Source organism: Dromaius novaehollandiae, chromosome 20, assembly GCF_036370855.1.
Source record: "Dromaius novaehollandiae isolate bDroNov1 chromosome 20, bDroNov1.hap1, whole genome shotgun sequence".
In the NCBI taxonomy this organism is placed as follows: Eukaryota; Metazoa; Chordata; class Aves; order Casuariiformes; family Dromaiidae; genus Dromaius; species Dromaius novaehollandiae.
In genome coordinates, this window is record NC_088117.1 from 8168485 (window position 1) to 8181568 (window position 13084).

The 13084-nt window shown below is 55.9% G+C and overlaps 2 long non-coding RNA genes across 2 annotated transcripts in view; one reads left to right on the forward strand and one right to left on the reverse strand.

Annotated features, from left to right (window-relative positions):
• The window catches only part of LOC135330379 (uncharacterized), a 113787-nt gene that overhangs the window by 30107 nt on the left and 70596 nt on the right, over window positions 1-13084 (forward strand). The gene's annotated exons all lie outside the window — the stretch shown is intronic.
• On the reverse strand, window positions 1662-2164 carry LOC135330378 (uncharacterized). The gene is made up of 2 exons (XR_010392376.1): window positions 2001-2164; window positions 1662-1752 (listed from the first exon to the last, which is right to left on the reverse strand). It is a non-coding gene; the product is annotated as an uncharacterized LOC135330378 (long non-coding RNA).

Genomic DNA, 13084 nt, shown 5'->3' on the forward strand with positions numbered 1-13084 from the left:
CTTCAGCAGCCTGGTTGCGGTGGGAAAGGCTCCCTGCCCCCAGCAGGCATTGCAGCATCCGTCTCTGCGGCTGGACGAGGACCAAGCGCCCGTGGTCCTGAGCCTGTCCACCACGCGTGGGAGCCTGTACAAATCCCGGGCTGGACTTGTCAGGGCTTAGTCTGCGCTGGGTGTTCCCACGTCCTCGCTGAGGGTTTGGTGGTGATGATCAAATTGTGTCACGTCTGTGACAGCGCTGTGCAAGGACCCACGCCTGTGCCGAGTTGGCGTGAAACGTCATCCGGCCGTGGACCGAAAGGTCTCGGCCACCTTTGAGGGCACCGTGATCATTCACGGTGATTTGCTTTGGGTCATGCAAAGGCTGATGGATGCAAAGGCAGAAGTGACAGTCTCCATCAGGCTGATGACAGTCACCCTTTTCTGTCTGGGGAAACGGTTGGCGCTGGGACAGGTTGGTGGCAAAGCCAGGCCATGGGGCAGAGAGGCTGGTGGAGGGTAGCGTGGCCCTGCAGAACAGTAACGCTGAGGATGCCCCGGGAGCCGCTGCAATAGTCTAGCTGTGTTTCTGCAGGGGCTTCGCCGCGGAGGTGCCTGAGGGGTGCCGCAGTGGTCTGTCGCCGTGCTGAACACTTCAGTGCAGTGGGCATGATCCGACGCTCTGCCCCGCTCGCTCCTCTTGGGTCGCGTGTCCTTTGGGTGGGATCGCAGGGTTCGTGCAGCACCTTGCACGGTGGCAGACAGATCCGGGATGGCACTCCTGGGTCCCTCCAGCCCGGCGGTTCCCGGGCCCCCGTCATCACCGGCCGTCCCGCTGGAGCTGTCGGCGGGAGGCGAAGGACGGGCGTCTGGAGGCCCCCAGCGCTCTGAATCACCTGCTCAGCCCAGCGGTTGCTGGGACTTGCAGCTGCCTGAGCCGTGTTTACCGTTCCCGTTCCCTTTTCTCCCTTCTCCCCAGGCAGATTAAAGGAGACAAGCAAGGGCAGATGCGGCTCCCCCTCGACAAGTCGCTGCAGGTGAGGCGGGAGCTGCCTGGCACGCACACCCGAGCCACCTGGCCTCCCCGCCGCGCTCGCCGTCGCGTGCACCCGCGAGGAAGGCGTGCGGCGGAGGCTCGGGCAGCTCGCCAGGGCATGCGTGGGAGCAGGGGCTCGGGGATGCTTCGGGGAGAGGCAACGGCTTTAGCGAGGAGCCTGCTGCAGACGTAACGCTGGGCCGCTCCCAGTCTGGGTCGGTGGCTCGAGGTGGCCCTTGGAAATGGAGCATCAGGACCGTAGTTTTCATGTTTCCCCTCCCCGCTTACACCGTGCAGAGCGGAGCCCCCGGAGACCAGGCCCGTCACGGGGGGAGCGTTAGCAGAGCAGATCCTTTTGCTCCCCTGCGCCCGGGCGAGAAGTGCCGGAGCCGGTCCTGGCCCGTGGCTCATGTCTCATCAGCTGGGCCAGACCCAGACTGCTCCCCGTAAGAGACGTGGCCTGACTTGATGTCGAAACCGGCCTCCCCAGAGGCACCTCACGTTTCGTGTGCAGGATCAGGCGACCTGAAATGCTATCCCCACGCTTTCCCTGGATTTCAGTGCGCCTGTGCGGGTGGCAGCAGGAGCAACCTCTCCCGGAGCCGGTTGCAGTTGTTCTGTCTACATGAAAGCTGCTTGGAAAGTGGCCTGGTTTTCCGAAAGAACAAAACTTTTATTGCAAATAAGACTTTTCCCCCCTCCGATTTATTTTCCTTGTCATGAAGGCGTCATGGTCACTTCTGTTGAAGAAAACGAAACCCAGTTTTAGTTCGTGTTCCTAGATATGTTTGAAATACCATCGAGAACGTCTCTGGATGGGATTTGAGACCAGCCAAAGGGCAAAAACACTTGACTGATTTATATTTCAAACCTCTCTTACCCCACTCATCTGCCTGGAGGTCCAACCCCCCAAGCTCCTTAGCTCCAAGGAAAGGAATATTTTGCACGTAAGCTAGTTTGGGTTAAATTCAAGGATGTTTCTACTCACTGCAGGCAGATGTCATTGGGCTTCTTTTGGGGTGATTTTGCTGTTCCCAAGTAGTTTCCTGGAGAAAAGTAGGAAGCTGAACATGTACGTACATCTCCAAAGCACTTGGGTATTTCCAAGTGATGCAACTTCAGATTCTTTCCCTACCCTCACCCTTCCCCTTCTCTTCAAAACCCTTTTTGGCCTCAAAGATTGGCTTGGGGGGGTTGTAACTCTTTTAGACTTTTTGAGGCAGAGCCTCGCACCGAGGGAGGCGGTGGGTAGCCCTGGGAGAGGGCTGTGCAGGCAGGCTGGCTGTGAAGGGGGTTGGCCCTTTGGGGAGGGGAAACCTCTTGTTGCAGCCCGTAGGGCTGTCTGTGACGCTGGGTAAGTGCCCCCATGGCTGGGACCCATCGGTAGGTGAGAAATAATATGAGGTTTTTGCATGCTAGCTAAAACATGTAGATCAGGCTGAGGAACATGGTCTTTCGTGTGCGAGTCCTCTTGCCTTTCTCTAAGGACTCCCCTTGACCTCTGTGTTGAAACAACAGTTCAAGTCATGCCCGGCTTGGATGCTCCACAGAACTTGGTCGTTGCTTGATGGAAGTACCTGGCTTTCTCCCTGGCCATTGCTTCTAACTGCCCATGTCAGCGTGACACTGCGGCACAGCTCTTATCCGGCGGGATGCTCTGGAGTCAGGTCTTGCTGGCTGAGGCTTTCATGCAGGCTGTTCTCCCCCAAAACCTGAACGTGCCGGACAACTTTTGCCAATAAACCGGCACAGGGAGGGACCGTTCAGGTTTAGCTCATCCTCCAGCCCTGTGACCAGCTGGCGGGGATGTCAAATATGACTTGTCCCTGTGGACAAAGTCATGCTCAACATCGCTGTAATTAATCCCATTCCTTGAGGTCGTGGTTCTAACACGACCTAATTGTCCTGGGGAGGAAACGCCCTCTGGATCGCACAGTGTCTTCTAGCAGATGCAGGTAGTGTGTGAAACCACAGCCTGGGAAACAGCTGTGCACGGAGGTGGATCCTGACCCTGCGCGCTCGCGCTGATGTTGGGGACTCCCAGGGTGACGCTTTGCAGTGAGCGAGTGGCTTCTGCTCTGTGAGGAAAGATGGGGATCTGCCTTTTTACCGCCCGCTTTCCTGAGAGGGAAACAGCCCAGTCTCCTCAGGAAGGGAAAATGGAGAAAAAACTTGTTTGCTGCTCGGGAAAGGTGCGGCTTTGTCTTGTGATTTATCCTAGTGGGATCTGAGACTGGAATGGGGAGCTCAGGGAAAGCAAGCAGAGATGTCTTTCTCTCCAGAAAAATCTTAAAAGAAGAAAAAATCCTGCCCTCCTACTGTATAGGACAAAACCTCCTGAAAGAAACAGTCAGAAATTTCCTCTCCTTCCAAATGGAGGCCAGGCTTTCCAAGCCTCATCCTGGAATAACCAGTGACAGTGTATCTAGCACTCGTGTGGGCTGAGGGAACCCAAATTTCAACCCCTTGACTCTCGATTTGGGACTGATGTGCGGTTTGCCCTGAAGGCTATCTGCCTGCCCATGTGCAGCTTTGACGAACTCCATCCTCTGGGACACCGACCTTCCCAGGAAAAGTCCTGCTGTTCCCCATGAACGCTCTCCTTCTCATCTTGATGAAACTGTCTTTGCAGATGGAAGTCCACCTCTGAGAACGACTGAACGAGTTTTGCTGGGGGGGGGGGGAAGCAGGTCGTCATGCAGCCTTCGAGGGGACGTCATTCTGAGGCCAGGTTTGGGGCTGGCCTCCGGGTCACGTCTGGGTGAGCAGGAGCCGTTTGCCCTGTGCTGCGATACGCAGATCCCGGAGGCCAGGGACGTGGCTGGAGTCACCCTGCGTCTTCTCCCGTTGTTCCCCACTGGCTCTGCCCTTGCAAAGAGCCATGTGCGGTGGAAGAGACGGGGAACTCCAGTATCTTCCTTCCCTATTTCCTCTGCTTGGAGACGGCAGTGGTTTTATTTCCTGAGTGGCTGCAGCTTCTTAGATGGGTGAAACCCTGTACTTTCTGGGCCTTTGTAGACATTTTGCTTCCTTACGCCCACAGGTCTCCATGGGGCCCGGGTCTTGCTGTTCCTCCTGCTGTCACGCTCCCAAAGCTTTAAGGGACGGGGCTTGGGCCCGGCTCCGCGGCGTGCACCTCATTTGCAGGGACTGAGAGTGCTGGGGATGAAGCCGGGGTCTGAGACAGGGCGAGCGTTTGTTTTGTAGCTCCATATGCGGCTAAATGCGCAGGCAGATTTGGAGGCACGGTCGTTTAACTGCGCTGGGAACGCCTGAGTCCTGGCACGCTCGTTGCACAGATGTTAGTCTCGCCTTTCCTGGGCAGGGTTTTGCAGACGGCTCCTGCGGGTGGGCTCCGTGGGGCCGAGCGGAGGTGGCTCGTGCAGGCGGGACGGCGGTGGGCTAGGTGCTGTCGGTGGGCTGGCGAGCGGAGGAACGGGAAACTGCTTCCCCACGCGCGTTGTGGCTTTGGTGGTGTTTCGTCTTCCCCTTCCAAATGAAGAGTCAGAAAACATGAGACCGATACTGGGACAGAGTGGGAGGAAAGGGAGATTTTAAAGTCCCATTCAAGGTTGATGGGAGCCTTTTTCCCTGCTGATCGTGAGCTCACTTTTGTCGTTCGGCTCTGCTCTGTCCGTAAGGAGCACAGCCTGGCTCCCGCTGCCTTGAGCAGAGGCAGAGCTCGACCAAAGGGGCTTTCAGGGCAAGAGAGACCCTCCGTAGGAGGGGATGCAGCTTTGTCTCTTAATGGGCCCTTTCTGTTGCCTGTTAATGGGTCAAATGTTGGAGCTCTGACTCAGCCTGAACTTTCAGTGGCTTTTGCACCTGGAGATTTAAATATCTGTCTGCAGGGGAGGTTAACACCAGCAGCATCCCTAGTTGCAACTCCCTAAGACGTTACCTCCCCCTTTTCCCCCTCCAGCTGTTTATTATGTCCCTCCCCGCCGCTGCCTCCCACCTCCACAGTGAGTCAGAAGAACGGGGCATGAATGCTCCCACCTCGGCCGCTTCGGTACAAAGTCTGGCAGCAGCTTCCTTTCGGCTGCTGGGGAAAAGGGAGTTTCGGCAAAGCTGCCAGCCTTTGCCCGGGAGCCACGGGCGGGAGCAGCTCCACCGATGCCGCGCCGGCAGCCGGAGCCTCCGGCGCAAGGGAGCCCATGAACAAGCTGCCGGGGGTGGCAGCAGGGCTGATAACATCTGGACCCCCCCAGCGAGAGCACATCTCCCCGTGCTGTAAGTGCAGGGCTGGGACCTCTCGGTGCCGAGCCGCCTCCGCTCCCACCGAGCTCAGCCGGAGTCCGGGACGCTCCGCCTGGCACAGGAGCGGGTCGGGCCGGCCCTCAGTGCTGCGTCGCAGCGGAGCGGGTCTTTTTGGGGTCGCTCCTGCCAAGTTTGCAGAGCTTTTGCAAAGCCTATTCCCGTGCAAGAGGGAGTCCGCCGGAGCCAACTGTGGAGCTGCAACGCTCCTCCTGGGATGAGAAGATGGCTAAAAAGCCCCGAATGGCCCTTTAGAAAGTGTAGCTGTAAAAAACAGCTAGTCTCAGGGGAACTGGAGCTTCTGCTTTCCTCCCTTTGCTGGCTGGAGGGGGCTGAGAGCAAAGCACCCCCGCGGATCCACGCGGGGCTCTGCCGTGGAGATGGTGTCGTCGCCCTGCGGCAGCCACGGAGCCATCGGCGCGCTGCCTGCTCGCGCTTCCCTCCCTTTCATCTCTCTTTCCTCCTCCCGTGGCCCCCCACGTTTCCCCCCAACCTCAATCCAGCATTAAAATCTCAGGGCAAATCCTGCTAAATAGGGAGCTGTAGCCCGGCTGCTTCCCTGCTCTTGCCGCGCGCGCGCTCCCGTTGCCGTTTCTGGCCTGCTGGGTTTTGTGTTTCAGTTGTTATAAATAAAGCTCCAGGCACTGATTTGGGTATACAATGACACCTTGTGTTATTAGACAGCACAGGACAGACTTTGCAAGGGGAGCTGCTCTGCCGCCCTCGCTCGCGGCGGCTGCCTGCCGTGCGCCGTGCCGGGGCTGCAGGTGCTCTGCTGCCCGAAACCGCAGCCCGAGCAAAGGGGAGGATCGCAGCCCCGGCGCGGGCTGGTGGGTTTGCAAACGGGTGGGTGGGGGGAGATGTTTTTGCATTTAAAGAGAGGAGCGTGGCTGAGGGTCATGTGCAGGCTGGTGATGGCCAGGAAGGGAGAGAGCTGGGCTGCCGCCGTCCTGCGCCCCGAAACGGCATCCTGCGCCCTGAAATGGTGGGAGGGAGGTGTTTGCAGAGGTGAAGCCAGGTCCGGCGTTGCCACCCGTCACCTCAGCCTTGCCAGGGGAGACGGGGGTCAAGGCAGCGAGCGCTGCGGGTGCAGAGCCGCCTCTTGCCATGTTCATGGAGCAGCTCCGAGCCCGGCGCTTCGACGGCGGCTGCCCAGCCCTCCTGGCCGGGCTGCAGCATTTGCCCCAAACCGCCCATTCCCGTGGCGCGGGGGGCTTCACCCCGGCAGGACTTGACCCTTCTCCCCCAGCTCCGTCTGACTGCGGATGGGAAACGAGGGGGAAACCGGGTCCCGCGTGCCGGGCATTGGCTTCCCCTCGGCTTTCCCTCTCTCGCCGCCCTGCTCCGGTGGCAGCAGCGCGTGGGAGGGTGGCATCCTCGGAGGAAGGAGGGGAAGGAAGAAGATAAATCGGGTGACGGATTGCCATCGCGACGGCTCGTGGGAGGCGAAGGGCGGCAGCCGCTCGGGCCGCGGGCCCAGCGTTGTCCGCGCAGGCCAGGAGCCGGCTTGGCGACTCCCGCGGAGCTCGAGTGCTGCTCTGTTCTCCTGCATATAGCTCTGTCTTTTTTCTCTTTTCCTTGGCTTTAAATCAGAAGGGCAAATGCTGTGAACGTCTGCCTGGTGCATCCAAAACAGATGTCCCAGAGCTCCAAAATGCGCTCCACTACGCTGGTTTTACCTTGCTCCCTTGGGACCCGCTTTGCACCCAGGCCTGAGGGGCCCGAGGGAGCTCTCGAGCCGAGGTTTGGGGACTGGTCCCTTGAGCAGCTCTTCCTAGAGATCTTCTGTGTTTCACAGGCCTTCCCATCTCCGGAGGGAAGCGGAGCAGGTCTCTGGGTGCCCAGGTTGTGGGGTCTCTGAGGCAGTGATTTAAAGGAAGATAAATAAAAGTCCAGCCTGCAGAGTTAGGAATCTGACCTCTTTCATCAGGGCTGACTTGCCTGGTGCAGCTCATTTTAATTCCTTTTAAAGTCCTCCTTGGATTTTTGGAAGTGTTGTTTTTTGCTGGCTTTGCTAACTGGTTCTGATGATTACAGTTTTGCTGACAGTTTAATGCATATTTTCAAGCATGTTTGAAAAGTCAATGATAATACTGAAATGGGGAATCACCCCTGCGAAACTGCCCCCCGCCCCCCAATACCTCTGGGTTTGGGTCGCGAGGAAGTGGGAGCCCAGACCCTCTTCTGGCCCCGTGAGCGGTGGTTCACCCTTGGCGACCGTTGTGCTGGTCGGGAAGCAGACCCGGATTGCTGTTTGCACGTTGCCCGCACCAGTTCCTTGTGGGCAAAAATTTGCAGTCGCATCGCTGCCAAGATAACTGCTCTTCTCCTCTCCTTCCCCCTTCCTCCCCACCTCTCATAAAGGAAAGTAAGATCGTTTTGCACATGGGTTTTGTTCTGTTTTTTACTGTTTTTTGGATGTACACTCCTCTTGCGGAGGTGCAGACTCGAGCAGGAGGTACTGGATACCCCCTTCCCGTGTTTTGCGATGCCCATGTTACTTTATAAGGTAAATAATCCAAACGGTCCAATAAAATTCCAATGCTCTGTGCATTAATAAAGTAATGGAGATATCTAACATATGCAGTAAAGCTGCTATTCCAGAGCCCTAGGCCTACTTTAGTAGCTATAACAGGAGTGAATAAGATCTTTTCCTGCTTTTATTTATACACATATAATATCAAATATTACTGAGTTTTTGCTTGTTAATGTTAGCCAAAGGGGTTAGGAGATATAAAAAGGGATTTTGCAAACATATCAGGGGAAAAAGAGCAAACGTAGGCCCATTAATAAATGAGGGAACTGAATTCAGCAATGATATTGAAGTGACTAAGTTACTGAGCTGCTTTTAAAATTGGTCTCTAGTAAAATCAGTGGAGACAATTAGGAGACCTTGTCAGATACAATCATGGGCTCCAAAATAGAAAAGCAACCCGTAAGGGAATAGACAGGCCAAGTGGAATATTGGAGCGAAGCCAGAGGCTGCTGCAGTCAGTGGAAAGATTCCCGTTGCCTCCACGTCTCTGGCTCCGGGAAGGCTTGTCAGCGGGTCGGGGAGATGGCTCATGTCGCGCCTGGGCTGGAGGTGCGTGTTTTGGGGAGCTGCGAAACGGGAGCCGGGATCCGAAGGCCCAGGGGAAGGCGGCAAACGGAGCGTGGCACGAGTCTTTGATGGAGAAAAGTAGTCTGATGTGGCATTTCTATCTGGTCACACAATGCGAGTCTCTAGCAAAGGAGTGGGGCTGGCACTGGGGAGGGAACTGGTATTTAAACGGGTCCTAGCACCTCAAGTTAAAACATTGCTTCTGCGGTGTCTGGATCGGTGCCCTAGGAGGTGACAGGGCCAAGAGCAGTTAGCGGGGCTGGCTGGAAAGAGCAAGTCACAGCAAGCGTGATGGCTTCTTGGTTGGTATGGGTAGCCCGGGGAGCCTGATGGTCGTAACGCTCTATAGCCAGTTTTACCCAAGCAATTTGTACAGTGTCTCCTGGCATCTCGCTGGAAATGTAAGCAGACGTGGGTAGAAACATCACAGTGAGATTCGGTAAATGAAAGATCTGGATGAACAGGCATAGCCTGAGTGACAGGGAGGCATCCAGCACTTGTCCAAGACGCTGATTGCAGGCCCCGTTTCATTTAGCAGGCCACGTCCTCCATCATGGAAGGACTTTGCTCAGCAGAGTCCAAGTCTCTGTTTACAGCCCTCTCCCTGGTCATGTGAATGTGTTCATTGGAAGCAGAAAGATGGAGAAGCTGCAAATGCCAGGGAGGAAAGAAATGCGGAGAAGAGCTGGGAAGGTTAGATCTAAGGAGGCCGAAATAACCATGTGATCTGGAAAACGGTAGTGGATACCTCCTGTGACAGAGATCCAGAAGGAAAGAGCTTCTTGCAAAACAGCTGAAAAGCTGAAGGACTTTGGAAAAATGGCATCACAGACTAGGGAGTACAGTGTAAGCACCGGTCAAGGTGGCTTCGGGGAAGGCCCAGTTCCTCGACTTCTCTGACGCCAACGATGGTCATCACAGAAGGGCTAAAACCTTCTGTTGTGTATGTCTTGCATAAGTGCAAGTTCTATTCTTTGATATTTTTGGACCAACACATGCTGAGGCCACATGTCAGACAACACTGGAGACAGCGCCCTGTTTCTTTCCCTCTTGCTCGTGCTCATCATGCTGTTTGCTAGCGCCCAAGCCTGGGGGCTGTAGTGACATTCATGTGAAGACCTGTTGGGAAGGGAGTTGGAGAAAAGCACCATAACGACATAGAGCCTGAGGGATAAGATCAGGAGGAGAGGTTAAAAATGCGAAGGCCCTGGCTTCTGCAGCCTCCTTTGCGTGGGTGTCTGTGGTGAGAGTGTACAGCCAAAGTCCTGGGCGCAGGCTTTAGTTAACGAAGAACATCAGAGGCTCTCGCTGTTCTTTGTAGAAGGTTGCAAATGCAAGGAAAGAGGCTTGGGGGTACCCAGCCTGTAAAATTTCAAACCAAGGTAGAAACCATGTGGTTGAATTGAACAAAGGAGAATGAATGAACCTGAATAGCGGGTAAAAACACAACTGAACCAGCAGCAGTAAAGAGGCTTTCAAATAAAGAGCTGGCAGTGCCAGGCTGGAATTGTTTAAAACACCATTACGTAAAGCTGAGGTTTAAAGATGTTTTGCAGGAATGTAGTGAAGGGGTGGGTTTACACCGGCATTTTCTCATTGCTTGCCCCAAATCCCTTTGGCTAAACCTGTTGGCATCAGTGGACTTGTTTTTTTGGGCTCAGCCCCTATGTGCATCTGTGCTGGGCTCTGCGCGGGGTCTGGAGAGGCAGAGGAGGGTGACGTGCGAGAGCGGCATAGCTGCGCGGCTCAGCAAGGCTCAGGGCCTGGTCCTGCTGTCCTACCTGCCCAGGACAAGCTCTCCTGGAGTTCCCTAGCTCCTCTGAAATGGGAGGAAGGTTGTTTGGGTTTTGCTTGTTTGGTTTGTTTTGTGCAGAAAGATGGGGATTTGGGATCTGAGTTTGATTCGTAGCTTGTGGGCTGTTAAGTAAATAGCTAAAGCTCTGTTCCTCGGCTCTCTTGGCTCTGTAATGGGGGTAATTGCTCTCTTCCCCGCTCTCTCTGTGCTGTCTTCATGTGCCCACTGAAGTTACTGGGGTGGCTTCTGCTTCCCTGCTTCTGCGTTACATCGGCCTTTAAATTGCAAGCTGTGGGAGGGGAAAACTGGGACAGGGGAGCCCAGATCTCGGCAGAAACATTGCTCCCGTTAACTGCCTAAAGCCACTTGTTGAAAATGTTTGAAGGCTGCTGGATGTGCTTCTCTGAGCGTTGGGTGTTCGTTTGTTTGGTACAAAATTTCGGGAAGGAGAAAGAGATCCCTTGGGAATGGAAAACCTTTTAGGGATAATTTCTTGTTTTTTTTGGTTTTTTTTGTTTGTTTTTTTTTGGGAGGTGGTGGTGTAAGGGGGAGGATCCCTGGAAGTATAACGAGAAAGGCAATTCTTTATTTGCAGGTATGAGAAACGATTGCGGCTTCCCACGGGGTAGGGGCTGGGGCTGCCGGTGCAGGGGTCGGCAGGTCCTGCTGCAGAGGTGTCCGTAGCGCTGGAGAGACCCTTCAACCAGCTCCCTCAAACCTTCCTTCGGCTTCGTCCTCTCCTGGCTCCTCGGTCGCCTTTTCCCTCCCTCTTCAGCTTGCTCTCATGCCTTTTATTATGCGGCTTCCCTGCACCCAGCTTTCCTCTCTCCGCGCTGTGCAAACACTTTTAACTCCCACCGCCGACCCCCTTCTCTGCCCTCGCCTGCCTCCCCGTCCCCTGCTCCGGGGACACGGCCAGCGATGGCCCCGGTGCCGGTCCCATGCCCTGCAGCCAGCGTCGCCCCACGGGGAGCTTGGCCGGCCGCGCGGTCCCGCCGGCAGCCAGCCCTTCCTTAGCACGTCACTCGTGAGGCTCAGCGCCTGTCGTCTTTTCCCATCGTGTGACTAAAGTTCGTGTGAATCTGTTCTGGTTTAAATGTAAAAAAATGCATTTGAGAGAGAGAGAGGCATGCAGACCTCACCCTTAAAGCCCAACCCATCCCCGCTCCAAGACGCCTTCCAAAAGGAAAGGCAAATAAGAAGAACCTGATCCTTATTTCTTCCAAGCCGCATGATTTATAGCCAGCCTTTCAGGCTTATCTTTGGTAGGGGGCTGCCAGATTGCGCTAAACTTCTGGAGGATACAAATTTCCAGTGACTCGTCTCTCCTCCATCAGGTTTCTGCGCTTTACCCCTCTCCTGCGAGCTCCTCTGCCCGTTTCCCGCTGCTTTCGCTGCTCCCGCCTCGGGAGAGCTGCGCCGGAGGCGTGCAGCCAGCACGGGGAGGGAGCGGGGTGGCCGAGCCGGGCTCCTCGCCTGGCGTGGAGGGCTGCGGGGTGGCCTCGGCGGACACCACAGATGCTCAGTCTCACGTGTGCCCGTTTGAGGGGCTGGAAGCCTCACGTGGCCCTCGTCGCCCTCTCTCCCAGCATTGCCTCCTCTTCCGAGGGAAGAGGCCAACCGGGGAAGCCGCCGAGCCCTGCGAGGGGACAAATCCTGCACTTGCAGAGCCTGTAGCATGTGGCTGAGTTCTACCCGATTTGGCCCCTTTTCCCTCTGCAGAGAACGGCTGAACGTGAGCGTGCTGGAGACGTCCTGAAGAGAAAGCCGCCAGTTCCCCTGCACCGCACGCGCACGCGTGCGCGGAGGGGGTGCGTAGCCTCTCCTTTCCCCCTTGAGGTCCCCATTTAAACACCCCCCTCTGCTAGAGGTGACACGTTCCCGCGGTGGCCACCCGCTTCCGCCTCGCGTGGGGAGCCGCGGAGGACTGCGCCGGGAGCCCGGCTTTGCAGTCTGCGCCCAGCGCTGCTCCCTGCTCCAGCCTGCCCGAGACAGGAGCTCGCTGGAGCGCCGGCGAGAAAAGAGGCTGCAGCAAAGATGGAACAAACAGAATTTTTTTTTGCATCTAGAGGGGGAAGCACAGAGCTAAAAATAAAACGGGAAGATCAGTATCTGTCAGGCTGACGGCGGATTGGCTCTTTGGAAATGCATGTAATTACCAGGCTGTAGGTAGACATTTGCATGGAGCGAATAGCAAGCTACTGAGACAAGGTTACGCTTTAACCTTTAAGTCCTGAATCTGCTGGAAAACTAAGACAGAACTGCAGGAAATTAACTTAAATTAATGGAGTGGCTGTGACTGTGCCACATGTTACTTTGGTGCATGTCACTTAACGGCATGAAGTGTCTTTCTGCCCCTGCACCCTGGCTCCCGGTGGAGGGAGATGCTTTGGAAGCAAGTTTGTCATGTGTGGATCTCCTCCGTCGTTTGGGGGGGGTTGAACTTGGCTGGGGAGAGGAGCTGTGGCTTTTTGTGGTCCATGTCCCTCCATTCTTGGCATCCTTTGACTCTGCAGTCTCTGAAGTGGTTGAAGGAATTTGGGCAAAAGGAGCTGCCCTGGTGGGTGCTGCGGGGTGGGGTGGTGGGTGCAGGTGGAATCCAGCTGTGCTGATTTGTTGCTCCCAGCTGGGAGGGCCAGGGTAGGGCGGGGATGTTTTGCGAGCAGCTACAGCTCAAGCTGTATGCGCGTAGCTTGGTGCTGTGTTCAATACTGAGATGGTACCGCTGAGAGCAAAGGGGGTCCCTGCGGGTGTGCGTGTTTGTGGGTGTGCGGTGCCTGACACAGTGGGTGCAAAGCTGCTCCAGTGAAAATCGCACATACAGCAGTGGCTGCAGGAGAAGCAGAAGCTGAACTAAAAACATGCCTGTGTGCTGCTACCCTGGGCTCTCACCAAGGCTCCTGATGCTCCCAGCGTT